Source organism: Amblyraja radiata, chromosome 12, assembly GCF_010909765.2.
Source record: "Amblyraja radiata isolate CabotCenter1 chromosome 12, sAmbRad1.1.pri, whole genome shotgun sequence".
Lineage (NCBI taxonomy): Eukaryota > Metazoa > Chordata > Chondrichthyes > Rajiformes > Rajidae > Amblyraja > Amblyraja radiata.
Genome location: NC_045967.1, coordinates 25,537,909 through 25,562,574, shown reverse-complemented (window position 1 = coordinate 25,562,574; position 24,666 = coordinate 25,537,909).

The window sequence follows — 24,666 nt, the reverse complement described above, 5'->3', positions numbered from 1 at the left end:
AAACTATAGGAATAGATTTATTTTGCCCTTCCAACTGAACAATACTAAATTGTACAAATCTGAAATCATCAACATGTCTAACAGTTTTCCTGCTGTTGTCCAGTATAATGGCCAACGGTTTCCCATTGTCAAGCACACATTTTAGTCAATGTTATGTTGACTACAAATCAGAGGCTCTGCTGGAATGAACAAGATGAACAGCATGAATTCCATGTGCAACTGTATCCCCAGAATGTTCTTATAACATAATATTGGATAGCGGTTTTGTTCATTGCTTCTTGATCTTATGTATCACAATCATATAGATGCCAAACCCTAGATATTTAAGCACTGCATGTGTTATGATACCAAGCCTCCAGGTGATTACATCCAAAAGCTATCAACTAAAAGCCTAGGCTCACTTTATCAAAATCCTCTGGAGAAAAATTGACTAAAATTCAGATTAAAGACCTTTGACTTGAAACATTAACTCTCTCTCTCTCTCCATACAAGCCTGCTGATGCCCTGAGTAATTCCAGCACTTTCAGCTTTTATTTCAAATCTCCAGTTGATGGAGTTTTTGGCTTTTTGATTTTTTTCTAATAGAACTGTTTGTGTTTATATAAGGCTGTCACTCCAGTACACAATAGGCTGAAAACCTTCCTTTCTGTTGATGATTCTTCCAAGCATTATAAATGCATCTCTCAACTATGGTGAACACACTGTTCCGTGGATTGCCTTGGTAAAGAATGGGACTATGGGAGTGAATCCCCACAGAAAATCAGGAGTGTATTACTGGAGGTGGACTGAGAGCATCCCACGATCACTCCAGCAGTTCCTGTATCCAAGCACATCTACAGCCTTGTCATGACTTTGTCGAGTCACTGAAATCAGATTCTCCTGAATGGGAGACTGAGGCTGAATGTGCTCAATTTCTTCTTCGCTATAATCCAAGTCACAGGGATATCATGGCATCACAACACCTCCTTTGTCGTTGGGGGAGCATCAACCACACTCATCTTACTGTGGCTGGGGTGGGGTTTATCTTTCCCATGGGCCAAACAACAACAAACGAAAGAGAGTAACTGCAAGCACAATTGGAGCAAGAAATGTGTCTATCTTAATGGACAACTCTCGCACTGCAGCATAATAGACTAGATGACCTGGTCTTACTCGAAAACAAGAGACAAGTAACAACATCAACATGAACAGGATGAATCATTTCTACTGAATTCTAAAGGCCCCAGAAATATTGCACAGTATCATTACTTAAGCATACATTTTTGTGCCCCATGCCTACATCAGATAATACCTAGAATATGCTGACATTGAAGAAAACTTTAAATGAGCAAAAATATCATATCCCTCTCCCTCCCCAGTAAAGGCACTTGAGACAATGGTATTCAGGTAAGGATGGCACAATGGCTCAGCACAATCACTACCTGACATAGCCAGAGACCTGGGTTCAATCCTGATCTCAGATGCAGCTTGCGTGGAGTTTGCACATTCTCCTTGTGATACTCGGGTTTCCTCAAGGTGCTCCATTGTCCTCTGACATTGCAAAGACAGGCAGAGTTGTTAGGTCAATTGGCTGCTGTACATTTCCCTGAGTGTGGAGGTGAGTGGTACAATCTGTGGACACCTTACATGAATGTGAGGAGAATAATATATGGGATTAATGTAGAATTAGTGTAAATGATTGGCTGATGGACAGCACAGGCTGAGTGCTCTGAAGGGTAATTTCCCTGCTGTGCCTCCAATGCAATGGCAATGACCACAGCTGGTACCCACTCTGCCGCTTGCACTGATTGAGAGAGGTGCATGAAAATTCTAGCACTGCCTTTGAATTTCCTTCAGTAGATCAAAGCTGTTCTTAAAGATGAACACTAACTTTCACTGGATGACCTTTACCTTCACGATGTTGAGAGTACCATCAGGCGAAGTGCCAGCTGCACATTTGCTCTTCTCAAGAAGGAGCACCAAAATATTTTCACAAATTCAGGAACACACATTTGCAACTCCTTCTTCCCAGTACCCAATTCATCACTAAAGCATGAGTAAAATGGAATGGGTCTTTGTGGACAATTTTATCCTGCTCCATTCCTCATGAGAAATAAATTCAGTAGTGATGCCTATGCTACATGAATGTTAGATCTGAATAAAATGCAAGATTCAGCCAGATACTCATGTTACTTCCAATTTCCTCATAAGGGTCACCTGAGGCTCAGGGTTTAAAACCTTATTAAAACTGGTGAAGCTAATGTAAGTAGAGTTCCATTAAATATACCAATATTCCAGAATCATTTAAGGGACTAGAATCTTACTGGGAAAATATAGTTAATTCTTCTTAGATTATTCTGTGAGTCTCTGACATTGGATATGTAAGCCATGACAATTTGAAGGAGCAATTTGCATTCATGCCAGTGAAGTTGTCCTATTTAAATGTAATAACAACTAAACATCATTAACAATTCTCAATGCAGAAATGTTACAATGACAGACATTTAAATCTGGAGTTAATAGCCAGTGTCTCTAAAAATGTCAATGAAATGAACAGACAACATTTTACTTTCTAGACTCCTTGTTAATTTTTAGACTTTATAATTACAAAGAAAAAATGATTGCTTAAAATAGTTATTGCCTCTTTAAATAATCCAATTCACATTTTAGAAGTTTCAAAATGTATGAGGACAAACACCTGGTGCCTAAAGCAAATGGCAGGCACTGGCAGGTAAATTTTATTTGCTGGTGAATGGCCAGAGCATAATTTGTAACCATTTTGTTTGCAACAATCTCCATAATTCTAAATGTGGGAAATGGTTTTTTATCAAGTAATTTCCAACCTTTACTGGGGAAAAGAAACAACACATCAACATGAATTTAGCTCTGGAAAATAATTATCATGTCTGCAACTAATGATGCAAAATGAAGAACTTGTATTAATAACCTTTGCTGACAAATTCACTTGTATTATCAGATGGTAAAGATATGCTAATTAAATCATTTTTCACACAGTTTCATGCAGGAAAGTGCCTTCACTGTCAATTTAACCAGCGATTCTACTTAAAGTTAATTGTCATATTGTGCTGCAGCACTCTCAGTGAACCCAATGAACCACTTCCTCTATCACATAATTTAACAAAATGTGACAAATTTTAACTTTCTATTTTATGTCTGATCTTCCTTTTAATGAGTTTTATTAAGCAGAGAATTTCGCAAGAAATTATATTACTATTTTTCGGAACAATTTAGGACATTTATGACCTTTTTGTAAATTGGGCCCTCATTATAAAGATCACTGACTTTAATACAGCAAACACAAACCAAAAGAGATGAAACTGGAAAAACAGTGTTTTGCATACATCTGTGCTGCATCAAGCTCTAAATAAAGCAAATCTAGCTTCCAAAATTAACAGTCAATTGACTGCACTTGAGATTGAAGCCTTTCCAAGATTGCTTGAAATGAATCATTTGGGAACTTGTCCTCACTCACAGAGGGAGCACAGTTAGATTGCAATTACAAATGTTATCCAGCATATATGACCTAGATATACGGCAACAGAGCCATAGTGAGAATCAAAGGGTATATTTTCTCCCAACTGGAAGGAGATGCATGTTGTAGATGTTGTTTGCCAGTGGATAAAATTTGGTTACACTGTCAGAATGCATGAAGCTGCTTGTAAATGCTAGAATATAAGAACAAATAGATATTCAAGATCATTTCAAGGCTGACATTCCTGTAAAAGGCTATTGCCAGTACAGATAAATGACGTTACAGCTCTAGTTTTAGATCAACAGTGAAGTACGTTTTCCTTGTCCAGTTGCTGTTTCTTGATCCACTGAGAGTATTATTGTTCCATGTTTTGGGTTTAGCTCCTACACTCGGGCCAACACACTATATGTTTTTATTATTCACTTTTTGAGAACTGGGGCATCACTGAAAATGGCAGCATTATTTGGCCATTTCTAATTTCCCTTAGGAAAGTAGTGGTGAGTGACTTTCTTGAACTGCAACAATCCTTCCGGTGAAGGGTCTTCCAAGGTGCAAAGAGGATTCCTGGACATAGGTGTAACAATAAAGGTGGACCAGCAATATATTTTCAAGTGATGTGCAATTTGGAGGGAAACCTGTAGGTGGTGGTGTTCCCTTGAACTTACTGTCCTTGTCCTTCAGGCAATTTGTGAGTTAGTGTACGAATATTTTATGCAAGAAACTGCAGTGCATTTTATAAATGACAGCCATTGCGCACCAGTTGTGTAGAGACTGGATGTTTAGATTTATGAATGCAATGCCAAATCAAGTGACCTGCTTTGTCTTGGATTATACCTTGATAGTTGTTGGAGCTACACTGTTGGAGCTACAAGTGGAAAGTATTCCATATTTCCAGATTTGTGTCTTGTAGGGTTTGGGCATTCAGGAGACAAGTTACTCGCCACAGGATCCTCAATGTCTGACCTGCTTTTTTAGCCACAGCACTTACATGTCAAGCCATATTGATATTATGATCAATGACCCCCATGACTTTGATGGAGGTGATTTCATCTATGATATTGCCAGTGAATGTCAAGGTAGGTGGTTAGATAAAGTAGTTGTTCAGCACTTGTGTGACATGAAAATTATTGCATTACTGCATTTATCAGCCCACATTGTCCAAGTCTTGCTATATGCTATTGACTCGTCACTTGCTGAGCAATTAGAAATGCAATTGAATATTGTGTAGTCATCAGAAAATATCCCCACTTTTGACTTTGTCATAGAAGAAATGTCATTCATGAAGCCACTCGAGATGGCTGAGTTAAAGAAAGTGTTCTGAAGAACTTGTGCTGTAATATCCTGAGGTTTGGAAGATTGACTTTTGTGCAAAGTATAACTCCAACCATTGGAGTGTTTTCTTATCGATACACATTCACGACAATTTTACAAGGGCATTTTGATGCCACACTTGGTCAAACCAGGTTACATAATTGGCATCCAATCAACCACCCTCAACATTCAATCTCTCCACTACTGGAAATACATTGCTGTTCAATCATCATTGTTGCACCTAAATCCTAGAAATGCCTTCCAACAGCATGTGTAAGAAAAAATTGCAGATGCTGGTTAACACCGAAGATAGACACAAAATTCTGGAGTAACTCAGCAGGTCAGGCAGCATCTCTGGAGAAACGAATAGGTGACGTTTCGGGTCGAGACCCTTATTCAGACTGAGTCTGAAGAAAGGTTTCAACCCAAAACATCATCCATTCCTATTCTCCAGAGATGCTGCCTGACTTGCTGAATTACTCCAGCATTTTGTTTCTATATTCTCAACAGCATGTTGGAAGTACCTTCACCAGAAAGATTGTAGCTATTCAAGAAAGCTGCTCAACACCACTTTCTGAAGGACAATTAGGGATGGTCGTTAACAATGACTTTCCTTGATGTCCAGATACTAAGAAAATGAATTAAACATACACAATAACGTGTTGGTGTAAGGACTGGAGTTAAGGCCAATACATTGAACATTGACATTCTGGGAGAATTTAAAAAGTGTATCACCTGTCCATTCCCTCCACAGAGGCTGCTTGACTTGCTGATTTCCTCCAGCACTTTGTGGTTTGCTTAAGATTTCACCACCTGCAGTTTCTTGTGTCTCAAAAAGCAGGGATTGGACAGTGAAAACAGATGTTGCTGTTAATATCTAGGGCAGTCACTCTTAACCTCCCTCAACTCTGGTAATGCAGCTCTTTGACAATGTTTGGACCCAGACATTGATGAGTTCTAGAGATGAGTAGCCTGTCAAAACCTAAACTGGATGTGCATGAACAACTTATTACTGAGCAAGTGCTGCTAAACAGCACTGCTGACAACATCTTCTCTCATTTTGATGTTGATTGAGAGTGGACTAATTGAGCAATAATTAGCCAAATTGGATTTGTCCTGCGTTTTATAGATAGGACAAAGCTGGGCAGTTTTCACATCGTCAGCTGGTGCCAGAGTTGTAACTGTACTGGAACAGCTTATCAAGAGGCGACACTAGTTCTGGACATAGGTATTATGCTGAAGGGAAATGACATCAACTGTAAGCTTTACATCATTGGAGTTATAACCAGCATAATTACATAGACAACTGGTATTTGAAACTTATTTGTGCCACAATATTAGTTACAAGTATTAATACAAACGGTATAATTGCCTTTATTTTGAAAATGTAAGAATAACATTGATTTCTAGAAAAGAAATCAATGCCTCGTACTCTGCGACTAACATTGTGCTGTCAATGTCAAATGGTTTATTCTAGCACCATTGTCGCACAAACAGGATAGTTATTCTGGGACTTATATTCTCTTCAAAAATTCCATGTTGTTTTCAAACTATCATTCATTTTCCTGAGGAAAATTATTTAAATTGTTTCATTACAGTTCAAAAAGATAAATGATAAAGTCCATTTTGAATTTAATGCATCAATTGATTTCTGCTGCATACTAATACATCCTATGTTTTCTGATTCCTACTAATGGAAAGTTGCATGGCTTGCTGCTCTGGGGAGCAATCCATGAGGGACACTGTTGCAGTAGCCTATTACCTGCATCATGTGAGCTGCTTTGAAGCTTCGATCTCCTGCTGCTGCGGTATGAGGACATGCAGTCGCAAGCAGCTCAGGAGTGTAATGGAACATCACTGATAGGATTGCAGAACCATTCTGAACCCACTACCATTTCCACCACATAGGCTTTTCAAATGAGGCTGTGACATTCTCAGGGAAACAGTCATCTGGTGCCCTATTCATCTTAAAACGTCAATAATGGTTTCAAATTCAACCAAGTCCATGCCGACTATTGATCACCCATTCACACAAGTTCTATGTATCCCACTTTCGCATTCACTTCCTACACACTCTTACAGAGGCCAATTAACCTACAAGCCCACACATCTTTAGGATGTGGGAGGAAACCGCAGCACCAACAGGAAAGCCAAGCAGTCACAGGAAGAACGTGCAAACTCCATACAGATGGCACCCGAGGTCAGGATCAAACCCGGGACCCTGGTGCTATGAGGCAGCATCTCTACCAACTGTGCCACTGTGCTGCCTTGTGTTCCAGCTTCACATCCCAAAGATGTAGGAAATGAAAGGATATTTGGCCACTGTAAATTGCCCCCAGTGTGTAGGTCAAGATTCAAGAGAGTTTATTGTCATGTGTCCTGATAGGACAATGAAATTCTTGCTTTGCTTCAGCACAACAGAACATAGTAGGCATTGACTACAAAATAGATCAATGTGTCCATATACCGTTATATAAATATATACACACATGAATAAATAAACTGATAAAGTGTAGATTTGCAGATGGGTGGGGAGAGAGGATGTTGCATAGAACATAGAACAGGTACAATACAGAAACGGGACCCTCGGCCCACAATGTTGTGGCGAACATAATGCCAAGTTAAACTGATCTGACTTGCCGATCCATAGCTATACACTCTAGTCTTCCACGTGCCTATCCAAATGTCACCATCACCTGCCTCTGCCTCTGTGAAAACTTGCCCCACACATCTCCCCCCCCCCCCCCCCCCCCCTCACCATATAGCTATGCTCTCTAGTGTTGGACATTTCCACCCTGGGAAAAAGGTTTTGACTGTCTACCATATCTATGCCTCTCATGTGTGGCAGGAGTGTCCCGGGGAGCAGTGTGGGCCCGACCCACCCGCCGAGCAACCGCGGTGCCGATGACCAGAATGACGACCGAAGATCGGAACGCGCCCCGGTAGGCCTGACTCGCCCCACAGGCCTCCCAGTGGACTGGGTGGCAAAGCCTGTCTGGGCCGAAGGAGCCTCAGTGGCAGCGGCAATGGGAGGCTACGCGGCAGCAGCAGGAGCCTCGGCTGCAGCTTGAGCCTCAACGGCAACAGGATCCTCGGCGGTGGTGGGGACTCAGCGGCAACGGGGGCCTGGTTTAAGAAACAGTTAGACAGGTACATGGATAGGACAGGTTTGGAAGGATATGGACCAAACGTGGGTAGGTGGGACAGTGTAGCTGGGACTTGTTGGACAGTGTGGGCAAGTTGGGCTGAATGGCCTGTTTCCATGCTGTATCACTCTATGACTCTATGACTAACAGGTTGAGACTATGACTTCTCATATTGTGTTAATTCATTGGATCCTCAACTAGTAACTTCGTATTTCATTCATTGTTCTCAGCACAGTATGTTACTATTAAATCTTGAATTAAAAAAAAACATTAGTATCAATGTTAGTGACCATGAAATCCCAATTGTCATAAAAATCCGAAGTACAGTCAGAAAATGATAACTGCCGTATTTATATGGCAAGGCTGATATGCGATCCAGACCCAGCATTATGTTTTAACTTAGGTCAGAAACTGATTTCCGTTCAGAGATAAAGAAATGTAGCTGAGGTGTTGAAGGGGGCAGGGTTGAGATTGGGAAATTATACGTTCGGCATTTAGAGGATTCCAGGATTGCGCAATACACCCTGGTTTATTCACAGAATAACAATTAGCTGCATAGACTTGTCAGTAAAATAAAATCTATCTTGAGTTTAAAAAGGGAACAATCACAGAGAGGAGGAAGGTGAAGATGCGCAGAAGTCCCTGGAGTACAAATGCAGCGAGGGAGGTTATTTAGCTTAATAAATAAATCCTTTCAAAACAGCACCTATCTAAACCTCATTCAGTTAAGCGCCGTTCCCCTCTGTGCTCGTATGCATTCTATAAACATGCCCTTATTGTTTGCTTCCCTGAGCTGCTTGCATATTAATTGATGACTTGCCAAATAAAATTAACATCGAATGATTTTATTCTTTGTGTGTGAACAATACATATACAGTGATGAGCCAGAATGCTATCCTCTTGCTAGTGCATTGTCCTCTGCCTCCATTTGAAAACCTAATAAAAGGGTGAAGTGTTGTCGCTGACTGCAGAGTGGCTAATTAAGATTCTGCTGGTGTGCTGCCCTTTGGTGGTTGTTCCCTGGAGAATTTAGTAACTGCTGGAGCAATATCTTATGCTGCCATCAAGGGGCCAACTTAATTTGAACGGCAGCAAATACCAGCAGCACAGACATACGTAATATCACATTAGTGGCACTGACATGAGACATAGACACCTGCCCTTTCTAATGCTTCATATACATTGCTGTCAGTTTAAGCCTTTTTTAGGAATGTTGAGCCAAGTGTTGCACAACATTTATGAATCCCTTAATTTTAATTGCCTGCAAAGTTGGATTTTTATTGTTAATGGTGATGATAGGTATGTCTTATGCTCAATTTCGGAACACAAAATCAGATCACAGAACATCTAGATAGCAGTGGAGTGACTAAGTGAGCTATTAGGGCATTGAAGATATTAATCAGTGGCCAGACCTGCTATGCTGAAAGTAGTCACTGTCGAACAGATGACCTATACAGTGAAAGGTAAATTTCAGAATCTTGTTTTTAAATCTGTTTGTTGGAGTGCAGAACATCATACTTGCTCCATGGACCCTGGAATTGATACCATCTCCACTGCCCCTCATTCTGTGCTGCAGTTGCCACCTCTATTCCTCTTTCTGGGCCTTGGTTGCAGATTGCTGCGAGAAGTCAAGTGACCAGACGCTAGAGACAAAAGAGACTGCAGATGTTGGAATTTTGAATAAAAAACAAATTGCTGGAGGAACTCAGCAGGTCAGGCAGCTTCTGTGGAGAAAATGGACAGACAAAGTTTCAGGTTGGGATCCTTGTTCACTCTGAAACATCGCTCGTCCATTTCTTTCACAGATGCTGCCCGACTCGCTGAGTTCCTCCAGCAGTTTGTTTTTTACTCAAATGACCTGATACGGATGTCTTCCTTTGAAAGCACTCCTCCAATTACAATGATGAAGTCCAAAGACTAAGGGAACAGAAACATAAAATCAGGTTGCAAGGCCAGTATAAGCATCTGCTGTGATAGGATTCCAAATCATATCATATCAACTGGGGAATTTAAATTCAATGGTTAAATATGTTAGGAAATAAAATGCTCATATCATCAGTGATGATCAGGAAACTACAAATTGCCATAAAAACCTGGTCCAATGTTCCTCATGGAAAGAATCTGTCATCCTCACGAATGAAGGGATAATAAAATAGGATACATGTAGATGGTTGTTGATAATTGGCAGAGACTCAGCTCAATGACTCTACACCTCCTCAGTTCAAGGCAATTTAAGATTGCCAATGAATGCCATAGTGTGAACAAATAAACTCATTTCCATATCTCCTTTGGTGTTTTCATTTGGGGTGACAAAGATCACACCAATGGAACTATTAAGGAAATCATCCACTATAATTTCTTTCTTCCAGTAAATCTCATGATATTTCTTTTGCATTTCTGGTCAACTGCATTGCGTAATAAAAACCATTATTTTCTGAAGTCTGAAGAAGGGTCTCTGATGCTGCCTGAACTCTGATTAGCCACTCTGAGTTACTCCAGCCTATTATGCCTACCTTCGGTTTAAACCAGCATCTGCACTTCCTCCCTACTCCATTACTTTCAACTAGGTTGTGAATTCCATTGATGAAATGTAATGAGCTGGAGGAATAATTATTTGACAGTGGAAACAGAGCCTTTACATATTCTTAAAGTAAAGATAGGCAGAGTCTTACCAATCAAGGAAGAGAACGGTGACTCGGGGTGGACTGGAATGCAGAGGTGTGGTCGTCTGCTCAGCCATAATCTTATTAAAATAGCAGTGCAGGCTTGAGTAGCTCAATGGCCTATCCCTGCTCCTAATCTGCTGGTATGGTATCTGCTGGTATGTTATCTATTAAAGGAGCTGTGAGAAGATACAGGGCAGTATCAGCAAACTTTACTCTGTGATCCCACTTGATATCCTAAATCAACAACAGAAATCAGGGGCATGGTATCACAGGACTATGTGGGGAAATCTGTCAGCTTTTCCCACCATACACCGCGTAAAGCACAGCACTCTTATATTTCCGGCCATGAACATGTAAGCTGCTTACAGCTGGACAGACAATGTACTCCCTGTGGAGTTCTTTGTGAGAGTATGACCTCAGCCATAATGCTCGATAGTTAATTTAAAAATTCACGAAAACATTCTGTGCAGTTCAAGGAGAAGCAACTTACCTTCACCCTCGGAAGGAAGGAAAGGAACAACTATCAGACCTGTGATTCAGAGTTTAATAGAAAAAGCAGATTGCTTAAGGGCTGCACATTGGTGCAGCTGGTAAAGCTGCTGCCTCACAGGGGCATAGCCCCAGGCTTAATCCCAACTTCCGGTGCTGTCTATGTGGATTTTGCACGTTCTCACCGTGACCACGTGAGTTTCCTCTGGTTTCCTCCGACATGCCAAAGATGTGTGGGCTTGGAGCCGCTTAAATTGCCCATGTGTAGGGAGTGGATACGAAATTGGGATAACATGAAGCTAGTGTGAATGGATGATCAATAGTCGGCATGGACATGGTGGTTCAAAGGACCTGTTTCCATGATGTATCTATAAACTAAAGGGCCTGTCCCACTTACGTGTCCTTGGCACGCAAATTACGCGACCTCATGGTTGCGTTGAGGCGTACGGGCATCGTATGGCCGCACGGGGCCAGTCCCACTTAGAAGCGCGGAGGGGTATGTAGTTGTGCGCGACATCGCGCGGGGCTCCGAAATTTTAGTAGTGAACAAAATCTTTGCTCGCCAACGGCCTGTCGTGGAACTGACGGCCAAAGTGGGACAGGCCTAAGACCCTGGCGCGATGCAACGTCTCACCTTCAACAGCAGCAGAAGCAGGCAAACGATCGTCAAACTCGGCCTGGGGCTCACGGCCGTTAAGGTGTGGATCCGTCCCCACTTATACTCCCAGAGCGGGGCCAAGAAAATTGAAGATAGACACAAAATGCAGGAGTAACTCAGCGGGACCGGCAGCATCCCTGGAGAGAAGCAATGGGTGACGTTTCGGGTCAAGACCCTTCTTTCACACTGAAGAAGAATCTCGACACGAAACGTCACCCATTGCTTCTCTCCAGAGATGCTGCCGATCCTTTAATGTTTTTTATTTTTGTTTTGACCTTTTACTGAATTTCCTAGACAAATTCAGTTTGCCTTAATTATTTAACAATCTTTATGGTTCTGGCTAAAAGTCAGAAAATGACAGGAGGCATCCACGTTTCTTCCTCCTTTTTTGTTGGTGGGTGGGACATGGAATCCCATTCAAGGCCCTGCTGGTACTGAGGGACAAGGGACAAAGGACATTTATTGTCACGTACACCAATTGGTGCAGTGAAATTTGAGTTATCACGCAGCTGAGCACGATTTTCCAGTAGTGACGTCACCGCCCCACCCCCCCTCCCCGGTTCTTCAAAAGACGCAGAAAGAACGAGCAAGTGGGCTCTGGTCTGCAGATCCCAAGGGCTTCCGAGGTCACCCAAGGTCACGAGCACTCACGAGCTTCCTCGCTTGCTTTTGAAGAACTTTCTCCTCGCAGCCTGCTGCGCTATGTTCCATGCGCAGCGAGTGAAGTCACCCCCCTCCCCGCGCCCTCCCTCCCGCTGCTAACCGCTCCCCCCTCCTCTCTCCCCTCCTCTCTCCCCCGCCTCTCACCCCCTCTCTCTCTCCTCCTTCCCCCACCTCTCTCACCCCTTCCCCTTCCTCTCTCTCACTCCACTCCCCCACTCCCCTCCACCTCTCCCCTCCCCTCCATCTCCCTCCCCCTCCCTTCCCCACCTCCCCCTCCCCCAATCCCCACTCTCCCCCCATCCCCCCCTCTCTTCCCTCTCCCCCTTCTCCCCCTCCACCCTTCCCCCCCTCCTCCTCCCCCTCCCCCCTCCCTCCCTTTCTCACTCCCCCTCCCCTGTGTGTGTGGGGGGTGGTTAGTGTTTGTGTGATGCCACAGCCCCCCCCCCCCCCGAAACCGCGCGCTGGGGGGACTGGTCCCAACGGGCCCCCATTGGTCTAGTAAAACATAAAACATCCCCCACAGCGGATTCATCGTTTCCCACTGAATGGATGATCAATAAAGTTCAGTCCTCTTCCTCTTGTTCACCCATGGTCGGGGTTTAGTGAGGCCTCCGCAGTTGCCGCAACGGCGGCCCGATGTTTAAGGCCCTCTCGCTGGGATAGTGAATCTCCAACGTCGGAACGGAAGAACACTCCCACCCACTCGCTCACATGGCTCCCCTCCTCCTCTCCCCCCTCCACCTCCCCCCCACCCTTCTTCTCCCCACCTCCTCCTATCCCCCCCTGCTCCTCTCCCCTCCTCTCCAGCCTCCCCTCTCCTTCCTCCCCTCCTCCCTCCCTCTCTCTCCCCCTCCCTCCCCCCCTATCCCCCCTCCCTCCCCCCTCCACTCTACCCCCCTGCTCTCTACCCCTCTCCCTCTCTCCCCCTCCCCTACGCTCTACTCCCCCCCTCCTCTCTACCACACCTCTACCCCCACTCTACCCCCCTCTAACACCTTCCTCTCTTTCCCTCCCCCTTCCCCCTCTGCCCCCCCCTCCCCACTACCCCCCCTCCACCCCCCCTCCCCTCCACCCTTTCCCCCCTCATCCCCCCAACCACCCACTCCTTTCTACCCCCCTCCCCTCTCCCCATCCTCTCTCTCCCTCCTCCTCTCTCCCTCCCTCTCTCCCCCCCTCCTCTCTCCCCTCTACTCTCTTTCCCCCCTCTACCGCCCCCTCTCTCTCCCCTCTCTCCCCGCCTCTGCCCCATTTCCCCACTACCCCACTCCAACATCCTCCCCCTCTCCTCTCCACCCTCCCCTCCCCCCCTCTTCCCCCACTCCCCCTCCTCTACTACCCTTCTCTCTACCCCTCTTCTCTCTACCCCCTCCTCTCCCCCCCTTCCTCTCTCCCCCACCTCTCTCCTCCCTCCCCCTCCTCACTCCCCCATTCTCTCTCCCCCAGTCCTCTCTCCCCCACTCCCCCTCCTCTACCACCCTTCTCTCTACCCCTCCTCTCCCCCCCTTCCTCTCTCCCCCTCCTCTCTCACCCCTCCTCTTTCCCCTCTCCTCTCACCCCCATCCTCTCTCCCGTCTACTCACTACCCCCCCTCCCTCCCCCTCCCTCCCCCTCCCCTCCTGCCTCTACCCCCTCACTCCCTCCTCCCTCCCCTCCCCTCTCTCCCCCCTCCACGCTCTCATCCCCTCCTCTCTCTCCCCCTCCTCTCTCTCCCCCTCCTCTCTCTCCCCTCCTCTCTTTCCCCATTCCCCACTCTCTCCCCCTCTCTCTCCCCCTCTCTCCCCCTCCTCTCGCTCCCCCTCCCCCTCCCCCACTCCCCCCCCTTGTCCCTCCCCCTCCCTTTCCCCACCTCTACCCCCCTTACCCCCTCTCCCTCCCTCTCTCACCCCCCCCCTCTCATCCCCCCTCACCGAGTGTGTGGGGGGTGGTTAGTGTGTGTGTGACGCCGCAGCCACTCCCCCCCCCCCCCCCCCAGGGGACGGTCTAGTAAAACATAAAATATCCCCCACAGCGGAATCAACATTTCCCACTGTGAGGGAAGGCAATAAAGTTCAGTCCTCTTCCTCAAGCTCACCTGTGCTCAGGGCCTATTGAGTCCTGCGCAGTCGCCTCCCAGATGTTTCAGGCCCTCTCGCCAGGATGGTGAAACTGACGTCGGAACATAGAAACATAGAAAATAGGTGCAGGAGTAGGCCATTCGGCCCTTCGAGCCTGCACCGCCATTCTATATGATCATGGCTGATCATCCAACTCAGTATCCTGTACCTGCCTTCTCTCCATACCCCCTGATCACTTTAGCCACAAGGGCCACATCTAACTCCCTCTTAAATTTAGCAAATGAACTGGCCTCAACCACCCGTTGTGGCAGAGAATTCCACAGATTCACCACTCTCTGTGTGAAAAAAATGTTTCTCATCTCGGTCCCAAAAGACTTCCCCCTTATCCTCATACTGTGACCCTTTGTTCTGGACTTCCCCAACATCGGGAACAATCTTCCTGCACCTAGCCTGTCCAACCCCTTAAGAACGGAAGAACACTCTCAGCGGCTTGAGGGCATTGCCATCGAGGATTCCTCCCTGTAGTTACCAGCGGTTCTCACTGGCATTTTGCTATAAATTCTGTTCCCATGTAATGTAAACATCATCAGTTTTAACTTGCTAACAGATTTGTTGATATTATTGTAGATCATTATTGAAAGTATTGGCTTGTTTGGTTAAATGGAGCTTTACTAACTACATTTATCACAACTAAGCTTTACATTACAATTTGGCCCACAGATTCAATGCAATCACAGTCTTGGATAAAATGTTTCTACATCCGTATCTTTTACACACTGAGATGATTTTCTATCACGTTGAGTCATGTCTGTCAACATGTTTTATACTTCTGCAAGATTTAATGGAGGTGTAAATTGCATTTTAATGCAATCACATTAGTCATTTATCACAAAATAGAACTGCAGGAAATGGCCAAGTTCATCAAACTTGTACTGCATTTGTGATAACTTTTGTGATTATGATCTGAGCTGAACAAAACTGTGGCTTCTCTTTGTGCAAATGATGGGGTGGCAAAGGGTTCCTAAAGGGCCTGTCCCATTGACGTGACCTTTCAGCGACTGTCTTCAACCTTCAAGCTCGAGGGCACTCGCCTGAAAAACCTCGAGCTGGATCGACCGTCAGCGATGAAACCACGAGCTGGATCGTCCAACCACGCACACACACACACACACAAACACATCGCAAAGGTGGGAGCCAGGGAAAGCGGGGGAGCACTGTCTGAAATTCACATCCGCGATGAACAGGAAGGTAAAAGACGGCTGCACAGTGTACAGCAAGTCCTTTCGAGAGCGCGGGGGGGGGGAAGAGAAGGGGAGAGAAGGGGGGAGAAGGGGAGAGAAGGGGGGAGAAGGGGGGGAAGGAGGGGGAAGGAGGGGGAGGAGTGGAGACACTGTTAAGAAGCCAGGCAACTTTTAATAAAGTTTAGCAGGAATTTAACTTACTGGTCGGTTTTCCTTGGTCCTGAAAACTCCAATGAGCCAATTAAAATGCCTGGTCAGCGAAGGAGATTGCCTACGGTTGCCCTAGATGGCCTATAACTACATAGCAACCCCACTCCATTGCACTAAGTTCAAAAGAACCAAGCCGAGCAATTTTTACTCACGGAAAATATTTCAGCATGCTGAAACATTTTCCTCAACCAAACTGAGGCCCCGAGTATGCGGGAACTTCCCTCGAGCATGAAGGAGAGTTCCAGTGACCTCACGGGACCTCCTGGGACCACATGTCGACCATGCTGAGAGTTTGAGTCGAGGGAAAACTCTTCTAAACTCGCAGATTAAGTCGCCGTAATGGGACAGCCCCTTAACTCTCCAATTAGATGTCCGACAATGTTTAAGTTGGGCACTGTGTTATTCTCACACACTGGCCTTGAGGATGTTCTCCTCAGGATGGACAAAATTCTGAGAAGACTTGTTTGAGATTTTCAAAATTCTACCTAATGCCTTCCTGCATCATAATAACAATACCCAACACAAGCTAGAGGAACAGCATCCCATATTCCATCTGAGCTGGTAGCAGTCTGCTGAACTCAATATCAAATCCCACAACTTCAAACAACTCACTTACTGGGGACCCGCGCCGCTGTGAAGGCAGTGGGATCTGCGTGAGGGGGGCTGCCGAGAGAAATCCAGTGGGGGGGTCACCAAGAATGAAGATGGGGATCCAGCTGGGGTCCGCTGAGAAGGAAGGGGGACCTGACAGGGGGTTGCAAAGATCGAACAAGGGACCCGTCAGGGCACTGCCAAGAATGAGGTGCGGACCCGGCAGGGTCTAGCTCGCTGATGCGAGCAGAATATAAGACTGTTTGATGAACTTTTTGTAATTTTGTCAGCACCAGAAACATGGTGGCTATTTATGTACTGCCTAAGTGAGGTCTGCTGTGTGATTTTACCCATTTGCATGGAAACACAAAAAATTTCACTGTACCTCGGGTACATGTGACAATAATATAATTGAACCATTGAATTGCTGGAATTTATTTAGTTTGCTGTTGACAGCTTTCTCTCTCAGCATATCTAACCTATTGTGCATGTCCCACAACATTACATTACACAACATTTGCATTATTTTGTTTGTGTTCTCAACATGTAAGTACCCTCTGGCCATAACTTTTATTTGTTATCTCCTTCTCTAACTGCACCCATTAAATCATCCACTGGATGACGACAACAGTTTATCGCCACAGCACCTCCTATCTCACCATATCAGAGAAATTTCCTTTGTCCTATCATCACTCCTCCACCCTCGTTTCAACTTAAAATGAATTCATAATCTCTCTTCTTCTGAAGAAGAAGGTTCTCGACCCGAAACGTCACCCATTCCTTCTATCCAGATATGCTGCCTGTCCCGCTGAGTTACTTCAGCTTTTTGTGTCTATCTTCGGTGTAAACCAGCATCTGCAGTTCCTTCCTACACATAAAAATCTAGTGTCTTGGGTATCTGGACATTTTCCTGACTTATGTTTATTAACCAGGCATCCCATTTTAAAAAATAGTTTGTCTTTTTAATCTCAGGGTTATATGAGCACTATTGTGCATTGGGAATTAAAGGGAACCAGCTGTTCAAATGATAAATCTTTCCTGAAATAACAGTGTGGGAAACTCATAACATTTAAACAAATAAAAGCATAAAATGCTGTAAAAGCGCAATAGGGCAGGCAGCATCTGTAAAGGAAGAAACCAATCAATATTTCAGAATGGTGGAAATTTGGAAAGCAAGGTTTTGACCCAAAACGTCATGCATTCCTTCTCTCCAGAGATGCTGCCTGTCCTGCTGAGTTACTCCAGCGTTTTGTGTCTATCTTCGGTTTAAACCAGCATTTGCAGTTCCTTCCTACACAAGCATATTGAAACTTGCAGAGAAGCAGGATCAATGTGGAAGGCAAAGAGAACATCTGTGTTAAGATGGAGGGCAGACGACACAAATTTGGAAAGGTTGGTGAAGCGTTGTTAATCACAGGAAATCCCCCAGAAGATGTACAAGTAGAGAAAGGAATGAAAGGGCATAAAACCTACTGGAAGTGTGCGAAACTAATCTGAAACAAAGGAGAACATTTAGTTGTGTTACAACTGACAAGGATCAAAAAGTTAAAAAAATTGAAACTGCTGGAAATGTGAAACGAAAATAGAAAATGTGAGCAATATTCATGAAGTCTTATTAATGAAGTTTTATTCTTGACTTGTTATTTTTGCACATAAAGTGCAGTGAAATTAATCAGGACAGCCAGCATCCACAGAAAGAGCAGCAAATTGAATATTCCAAGCAAACTATCCACCTTCCTTAAGGTGTGTTCGTATGAAATATTAACCCTGTGCACCACCCATACCCACCCCCCCAACAGTTGCTGCCCAACTGCCTGCACCTCAGCATTCCTTGCACATACACCAGAGGTATTTAGTCTGACACAAATTGGAAAAGGCAGCTGTCAAAATCATTACGTTTAGAATTGCATCCTGAGGGATGAAATGTGCCTTCCCAGTAGATGAGGTGTTATTTTTTAAATGTACTTTATGTGTTTCAATGGAGCAACATTGGACACCAAGAATGAGGCTGCAAATAAGATTGATGATGCCAATTGAAGATGGTTGAAAGCTTCAAGTTCCTAGGAATAAATATCATCAGCAAATTGTCCATATCGAAACTCAGGCCAAGAAAGCACGCCAATGCCTCTACTTCCCTACATGGTTTAGGAGGTTCAGCATATCCCCAACAACTCTCCCCAACTTCTAAAGATATGCTGTAGAAAGCATCTTATCAGGATGCATCACAGTCTGGTTTTGGAACAACTCCATCAAAGACAACAAGAAATTGCAAAGACCATCACACAAACCAGCCACCCTTTCATTCTATTTACAATTCACACTGTCTTGGCAAAGTCGGTAGCATAATCAAGGACTGGTCTCAACCCAGTCACTCTCTCTTCTCCCATCAGGCGGGAGACAGACCTCCAGATTCAGGAACTGTTTCTTCCCGCCGTTTTCAGGCAACTGAATGATCCAATCATCAACTAGAGAGCGGTCCTGACCTCTCTTCTACCTCATTGGAGACCATTGAACCTTCTTTAATCTAAATTTATCATTCAATGGTATATCTTTGCACTAAATGTTGTATCCTTAATCCTTTTATTGTTGCACTGTGGATGGCTTGATTATACTTAGGTATAGTCTTTTTTTTGACCGGATTGCAAGGAAACAAAAACTTTTCACAGACTCCCGGTATATGTGACAAAAATAATCAAACCAAACAAGCAAACAAGATTGGGCCTGTACTTGCTGGAGTTTAGAAAGATGAGGAGGGTTCTCATTGAAACTTACCAAATAATGAAAGGCTTGGATAGAGTGCATGTGAAGAGGATCATTCCACTAATGGAAGAGTCTAGGACCAGAGGGCACAGCCTCAGAATAAAAGGACGCGCCTTAAGAAAGATGAGAATTTTCTTTAGCCAGAGGGTAGTGAATCCGTGGAATGTATTGCCACAGAATGCTCTGCAGGCCAAGTCGTCGGGTATTTTTAAAGCAGAGATTTCTTGATTAGTAAGGGTGTCAAAGGTTATGGGGAGAAGGCAGGGGCATCGGGTTGAGAGGGAAAGATAGATAAGCCATGATGGATTGGCAGAGTAGACTTGATAGGCCGAATATCTAAATTCAGCTCATGACATTTGAACTTGTGTATAGTGGTTGTTGTGGCCCCCTGTACTTCTCTATCAAATATCAATGGTGAAGATGATGCTCACTATTCCTCTGGATGCGTGGAATCCCCACTGCAGTTAGGAGAGCAGCTCTTCACCGGCAGTAGATGAGTACCCTTGCAAGGCCTTTTCCTGTGGCAGAAACCAGGAAAAGCTCTCTCTAGTTAATGCAGTTAGATTTGTATTCATTTTTGAAGGCTGCCTTGATTGTGCCATCGCTGAGGATCATCAATAGATGTAACACAGTCTCCTCCAGCAGCCAGTTCTTCAATCACTCCTCCTTGGAAGGAATCAGACATGTTTGATAGGGCCAGCACAAACCAGCATAGGTGTTGATAGCATCTGCACACACGTCCTTCAGTAATGCAGGACAATTGTCTTAACATGCAGCTACACTGACAAAACTGTACAAGAAGTTGTTTGAACAGATTGTTGCCCAGAGAACAGTAATTTTACACAGTAAACTTTATTCATCCCGCACGTTCTGGACGATGGTATGCCTGATTACCAGATTGTCCAAACTACTGGTTGTTATTTCCAATAATACCCCGCCACACTTTTAAGTCGTTTTTTTCCGATGTTACACAGTAGTGTAATAAATTTACCAGCAAATCCAACAAGGAGAGGGACGACAGTTCGCGGGACGAACAGAATGGAGTCAATGACTGCAATGAGCCTTTGTTGAGTCCCAACTGCAGCTGGGACTGTAAAATTGTGCCAAAATGGTGACACTTGCATAAAGAATCAGTGGGCTGTTCTGTACATTCTGTACTAATTGGGGGATTGTGCTTCTGTATGATCATAGCTTTGCTGATCTACATGCAAGAAAAGTATTTCATTGTATCTTGGTACATGTGATAATAAAGAAACCATTGAATTTAAATGGAATACAGGAAACATAATGTTCAGCGGTTGCAGTAAATGGGGCCCCAGTGGGCTTCAAGGAAGCCAGGAAATGGGCCATGGGTGAGTTTGCAGGGAGCATGGAAAAAAAGATGAGCTTAAAGAGAACTCAGAAAACATCACCCACTTAACAGGTAATAAACAGTTAACAAATTATCAGAGTTTTACCATATTCTGAAATTTGTACACCATTGTAATATTATTCCATTTTAATATCACATGATTAAAATTAATGAATTATTTTTGTGTACGCAATAAAAATTGGCGTGCACGTTAGCATTTTTAAATCTACTAAAGTGATATCTTACGCCCAAATATTGGTCTTTTATGGGCTATTTTATGCACCTGAGTTTCAAAATCAGCTATTTGCTATTAAATATTATAGTCCATAAAGATAATTGCAGCACGCATAACTCTCTTCACAATATTAATATTCGCTGATACCTCTTTAACGTTATGTGAGATAATTCCCACCTCTCTGTCATGCCACTTTTGACTTGGTTCTGTACATTAGCCCAGAGCAAGGGCAAACTGTGCATAGAAAAATATTTCTGCTGGGTTATTATCCTTGTACTTACTGACAGAGACAACTGCCATGACAGATAAAAGTGTTCCCACAGCTCCAAACCTTGCACATTTTTATACTTGTTTCAAGCTTGTTACAGCTAATTGAGGTTTGTTTGTTGTATTACTGATTCTACCGGTGTTTCCCTCAGTTCTCATGTAATTAAATACCACAGTGGTTGTTTATCATTGCAATGAATTGTGGTGAAAGTATTGGAAATGCAGCAATCACTGCATAGTTTACAAATGAGCAATATTGACTGATGTCAGAGAATCCTAAGTTTAAAAAGTGCACAGTGAAAAACAAAAAACATTATATTCACAGCCATCGAGCTCCTCTTGGGCAAATACCTGAACTTGACAAAGATAGCAGGTGGACACTTAGCAAGATTCCGCTCTTTTCTTAAGGGGCAGCATCATTTTAATGTGATACATTGAGTCCCTTGAACAGACCAAAATGGGAAAGTTAAGGAGGAAGTAATTTAAACCATAAGCTATGATGCTCCACATTTTCTGAATCAAAGGTCATTTTCAGAATGCTTCATCGTTTTAAGATCAATAACAATCATAAATGTCTAGCCCTTCAGGCAGCCTTCACACCATTGCCATCTTGGCTGGGAAAAAAAGCATTGGGCACCTAACAAAAGTGAAATATCTTCATCTAGGATCTTATCTTTCTTAGCATTTCTTCCCCCAAGATGTTTTGAACGACTTGTGATTAAAATAGATTTGAAATCTCTAACGATGCTCTAATTATTTACTTTTTAGTTAATAAAAGCAGAAAGTACTGGAAATAGCAGTTCAGGAAATATCTGTGGAGAGACAAAAAGTTGACATTTCAGGTCAATGAACCTTTCTCTGATCTGCTCTATGTTGAGCTGTTCTGTTTATATTTCAGTTCTCTTGCTTCGGCTGCATTTTGCATTTGTTCTTTCCTTGATTTGATGTTATTTTAATCAGGCAATTGAATGAACTGATCTCTGGCTTCGAGCCACAGTGGCATGCTAAGAAATAATTTGCTGAAACATACTTACATTGGCAATGTCTGGCATTGTCATAGAGAAACATCAGCAGTGCCTTCCTCATGAATCAACCTGGGTCTGACCTACAGTATGTCTGCACAATGATACAGACGTCACATACATGGCGGAGGTCAGAATCATCTGGTGAACAACAGATGTGCTGTGCCGAAGGGCTATTTACAAATCGCAGAGATGAGAATCCAACTGAAACATGGTTGACACAGCTACAATTAATTTAAGGGAGAAAGTTGGGATTAAGAACAGGAGCAAAGATAATGCACATTGGGGAAAAGAAAAGCTTGATTAATTTTTCTCATTCTTGCCTTAAGAGTAATTTAATTATTCTTTAAGTATACAGAGCAATAATTATGAAGAGCAACACAGGGCTTGTGTTCTTGTGGAATCCTAGTTCAAACTCGCATTTGGTCTGAAAGGAAAGTTAGATCAATAGACAACAGACAATAGACAATAGGTGCAGGAGTAGGCCATTCAGCCCTTTGAGCCTGCACCACCATTCAATGTGATCATGGCTGATCATCCGCAATCAGTACCCCGTTCCTGCCATCTCCCCATATCCCCTGACTCCGCTATCTTTAAGAGTCCTATCTAGCTCTCTCTTAAAAGTATCCAGAGAATCGGCCTCCAACGCCCTCCACAGACTCACAACTCTCTGTGTGAAAACGTGTTTCCTCGTCTCCATTCTAAATGGCTTACCCCTTATTCTTAAACTGTGGCCCCTGGTTCTGGACTCCCCCAACATCGGGAACATGTTCCCTGCCTCTAGCGTGTCCAAACCCTTAATAATCTTATATGTTTCAATAAGATACCCTCTCATCCTTCTAAATTCCAGAGTGTACAAGCCCAGCTGCTCCATTCTCTCAACATATGACAGTCCCGCCATCCCGGGAATTAACCTCGTGAACCTACGCTGTACTCCCTCGATCCTTTAAAGAGAAATCAGGCTATGAAATCTGTAAATTGCAGACTGGTTGCCTTATCAGAGTTGTGGAGAGTATTTTTACTTGCTGTTTTGTCTCCTAATTTGAGATGATCCTAATGAGCAGGGCAGCATTTACTCAACATTCATACATGTTTAATTGCAGCTTTTACTATTGAATCCTTTATTTGTCATTCAGACCTTTCGGTCTGAACGAAATGCTGTTGCCTGCAGCCATACATGTAATAATAACAAAACACAATAAACACAAATTAACATCCACCACAGTGAGTTCACCAAACACCTCCTCACTGTGATGGAGGCAAAAGTCTTAGAGTTACTGTCTCTTCCCTCCTCTTCTCCCTCTGCGCCGAGGCGATACCCCACCGGGCGATGGCGGCCCGGGGTGGTCGAAGCTGCCCGCAGCTGTTGCAACGGGTGCTCCGGAAAACAGGCACCAGCCTGTGACCTGCGAGCTCCCGACATTGTCCTCCACCGGCCCGCGGCCGAGCCCAGGATCCAGGTCGCCGCCGCCTCAGCCGCCGTAGCACCGTCTCCGCTCCGCACCGGGCCGCCCACAAGGCAGCGTCTCAGCCCCGCACCGGGCTGCTCACACGGGAGCACCTTCCAGCCGGTAGCCGTGCCGGCCGCACAGGAGTGTCTCAGCTCCGCACCGTCCGCCCTCACCGGAGCGCCGAGTCGTGCCGCTACCCGGACGTCGCCACAGCTCGAAGACGGCCAGCCTCGCGTTGGTGAGTCCTGGCTGGCTCTACCTCCGGACCCTCGAGGTCGGTCGCAGGTTGGAGGCCGCCAGCTCCGCCATTAGGCCTCAGCGCAGACGGGGGAAGAGAAGGGGGATACGACAAAAAGTCGCATTCCCCCGAAGGGAGAGACAGAAAGCTCTGTTTCACCCTCCCCCCACACACATAACACCACCTAATAACCAAAAAAATTACTAAACTAGACAAAAAAAAACGACATAAAAAGTAAAAACAGACAGACTGCAGGCGAGCCGCAGCTGTATCACAGCGCCGCCACTTCCGAAGTGGCGGCGCTGTGATTATTAATGGTTCAGATGCTGATTGCAGTGACACAGAGCAGTAGAACAGCAGTTTAGGACATCAACAGCATTGCCTGGCCAGGCCAACCCCCGCAACTCAACCCAGCTGCCGCCAGGACAACGGGCCTTTATGGCCAAGTTAAGACTACATTTTCAACAACTTTCAACTTGATTCACTCAAAATGGTGCTGGAAACATGACAACTCTTGTATACTCTATTATGCCTACACTTGTACTTAACTATGATGGAACTTATGTATAGTAAAGATTTTACTGAAACAACAAATTCCACTGCACCTAGACACATGTGATAATTAACTACCACTGAACCATTGGCCTATTTGTGTTTACAACGATTTCATGCTGCTGCAGCAAAGGATGTTTTGTTTTTCCAAGAGCGATATATCATGAGATAAAACTAAACAGATCATCTTGGCCCTGAATTAGTCAGTTCTGTAGGGAACTGCTGGCATTTCCCATAGTAAGTAGCACCAGGTTTGGGATTCTCATGTCAGTGCATGGGATCACATGAG